This window comes from Silene latifolia, chromosome 3, assembly GCF_048544455.1.
Source record: "Silene latifolia isolate original U9 population chromosome 3, ASM4854445v1, whole genome shotgun sequence".
Taxonomy (NCBI): domain Eukaryota; kingdom Viridiplantae; phylum Streptophyta; class Magnoliopsida; order Caryophyllales; family Caryophyllaceae; genus Silene; species Silene latifolia.
The window spans coordinates 71,608,935-71,612,429 of record NC_133528.1 but is presented as its reverse complement, the minus strand read 5'-3'; the positions used below and the strand labels follow the sequence as shown (position 1 = coordinate 71,612,429).

Sequence of the window (3,495 nt, the reverse complement as noted above, 5' to 3'; positions counted from 1 at the left end):
GATGAGAACCACAACCAGTATCAAGTACCTGATGTGACCATAATTGGCGCATATTTAGCCCCCGAATTAGCCTTGTTTCCATGCTTTTTAGTGCTTATTTGGGTCATTTCTTATCTTTAGTTCTTTGTTTTGCATATTCTTTGAGATTTTGATCCCTTGGTAGGAAAGGAGTAAGAATCTTGCATTTTCATGGCAAAACGAGACTAAATTGATCGAATTCAATGACCAAGCATCAAGGAGAGACAAGATTAGAAGGCCTTTGTACATATCATAGTAGAAGAGCAATGTTGAGAAAGGATCCTTGAGTCCCCAAGGAAATCCCCAAGGAATTTATGAAGAAAAGGGAAGAAAAGAAGAAGAATTGTTGCTGACTGACAATCCGAGCGGATTGTCACCAATCCGTCCATCCCGCAGCAGCACAATCCGAGCGGCTTTGCCACAATCCGCTCGGATTCCCCCTCCACAATCCACCCGGATTCCCATGAATCCGCTCGGATTCCAAAGCCAGAATCCGCCCGTCCCGACCCTATTCCGCCCGGATTCTAGCACAGCACGGATTGTCTTCTCCAAGCTACGAAAAGAGAAGCCCTTCTCTCAGAAAATACCGGCTCCTCCTTGCTCAACTTAAAAAGTGTAATTACTAGTTTAGCCCTTAGTTAACCCTAATGCATCCTCCCTAATTTCCACTATAAATACCCCATTAGTCTAATTAGAGGAGCATGTTCTTCTTATCAATAATTAGTGTAGTTAATATCAATCAAATCTCTCTTTAATATTGTAATCAAGTATTAATCAAGTTTTAATCCAAGTTTTAGTTCTTTAATCTCTCTTTTGTTCATCATTTATTTTGGGTAATTGAAGATTATTTTGGGTTATTGTTGGGAGATTGACAACCTCTCAATCAAGCATTCAAGTACTTCTTTTATCTTTGCTTTATTATTGGAATCATTAGTAGGTATAATCTCTTAATCCCTTTTTAATTATTGTTAATTACTTTCATTTATTCATCATGTTTCATATTGTTGGTATGATTGACAACCTTGCTAGCATGATCAACATGATAATGAGTGAGTAGTCTCTTAGCTAGGGTTAGTGGGTGATTAGGGGAAACCAACATGGGGAATGATTCATGCTTAAATTAATATGCTTTCATGTTTTATTTGCTTGCTTGTTTTGATCTCAACTCATGCACATGTTATATTTGATGAAATGCTAAGCCTATGAATCCTTGCATTTACTATCATCTTCTATCTTTTCAATGAGACTTGTAAGACATAACCCAACTCGAGTCTCATTAGACCATGCATGTTGTTGAGTAGGGAAGATTAAGTCGACTTGTAGGTGTTGTACAATCTAATCGATTCGGCTCCGGGACCCAAACTTTCCTAGGATTGTAAGATATAACCCAACTCAATCCATCACAACAATAATTGCTTGCTTATAATTTGAGAACATGTTTGTATGATCATATCCCATGATTCCCCTATGATCCCATGACACCCTAGTGCCTTTAATCAATTGTTTACACCCCTTTAATTCATCTTGCTTGATTTATTTTCATTGTTTTTTTAGTTTAGTAACCTTCTACATCAACCCAATTTGTGACACCCCTTAGACATCACTAGTTACAATAGAAATCTCATTTCAACTCCCGTCCCTTGGGATCCGACCTTTACTTGCCTCTTTACTAATTGTAGAGTTGTTTGTGGAGCTATAAATTGTGTTTTGATTCGACCGTGACCAACGACCACATCTTAATTTGTGAACACTTAGCGGGATCGCATCAAAAAATGGCGCCGTTGCCGGGGACGGTGTTTGTTTGATTTAGATTTCTTTTTATTGTCATTAGTTGTGTCTTTCTTCGCCTTGAGGAAGTAAAACTCCTCAAGGTTTGTTCTAATCATTTTCGAGTTGTTTGATATTTTGCATGTCTAGAAGGTTACAAGGTGATTTTTTACCTTTTGACCGTGAAATCGAAAGAACCTTGACGAACAATAGGAGAGTTGTTAGGACGAATTTACGAGGTATTAGTGAAGTTGTCCAACCCACTAGTGAGTTTGTCAATCCTTTCGCAATAGAAGGACAAGAAAACCCATTACACAATACCCCACAAAATCCACCTACTATGCCAAAATTCTCGTCACACTCCGTACCCACCGAGGAGAATCTACCAAATGGTACTCCTACACCGCAACATCTCACCGGAAATTTTATTGCCAAGTCCGCCTTCATCCAATTAGTTGAGAGGAGCCAATTTGGGGGGATGCCTAGTGAGGACCCTCATTCTCATATGGAAACCTTTTGCGATTATTGTGATGCTATCTCTCAAACGGGCGTGACTCAAGACCAAATTAGATGGGTCTTATTTCCTTTTTCCTTAATCGGCACCGCGAAGCAATGGTTGAAGGGCCTTGATAAGGCCACCCTTGGAATAGATTCTTGGAAGAAGTTGGCTCTAGCTTTCTACAAAAAATTCTACCCAACGGAAAAGACTAACATGCTAAGAGCTCAAATCACGGGTTTTAAGCAAAGGGATGAAGAGTCTTTGTATGAAGCTTGGGAGCGGTTCAAGGGAATTTGTCGCTCATGTCCTCACCATGGACTTAGCGAATGGTTTTTGGTGCAACAATTTTGGAATGGTTTATATGAAGATTCTAGGAACATTCTCAATATGGGATCAAATGGAATGTTCACCGAAGTTGATGACAATCAAACATGGAACAAGATTGAGGAAATGGCGGTCCATAACTCACAATATAGTAGACCTCGCAAGGCTACTAGAGGAGGAAAGCATGAAGTGGACTCCGTTACTCAATTGGGTGCTCAACTTAGTGCTCACATTGACACAATCAACTTGAAGTTTGAACAAGCTATGGCTAGACTTGAGGAAAATTCAAAATCATCAAAGCATCATGTTAATGCCATGACGGCATCCTCATCAATCCCAAGTGGGATATGTGAGAATTGTGGAACTTTGGGACATGACCAAGGAGAATGTAGGGGAACAAATGAACAAGTGAATGCTTTCCAAGCATACAAGAGTGGTACCCCTTATTCCAACTTTTACAATGAAAACACCAAATTCCATCCAAATCTCTCATACAAAAGCCAAAATGTTTAAAACCCTCAAACAACATACACTCCACCACCCATGAGAAACCAAAATCAAAGACCCTTTAACAATCAAAACCAAGGTTAACAAAATCAAAATCCATACAATCACCAAAATGACCAAGGCTTTGATGTCCAAAAAGCGGTCCTCCAAATGCAAAAGAATCAACAAGAATTTTTCACTTAAATGCAAAAAGATAGCCAAGCAAAGGAAACCACCATCAACAACATTCTAGCTCACACCAAGATGTTGGAAACACAATTGACTCAACTAGCATCTTCAAGCTCACAAAGACAAAAGGGGCAATTACCACCTCAAAGTAATCTCCCTAGACATGAAACGGTTAGTGCCATTCACTTGAGAAGTGGTACAAGGTATGAAGC

General features: G+C 39.4%; 1 non-coding gene across 1 annotated transcript; it reads right to left on the bottom strand.

Moving 5' to 3' along the window:
• Positions 1 to 2,497: 2,497 nt before the first annotated feature.
• Positions 2,498 to 2,604, bottom strand: LOC141650669 (small nucleolar RNA R71). The gene has a single exon (XR_012546688.1). It is a non-coding gene; the product is annotated as a small nucleolar RNA R71 (small nucleolar RNA).
• Between the last annotated feature and the right edge of the window lie 891 nt (positions 2,605 to 3,495).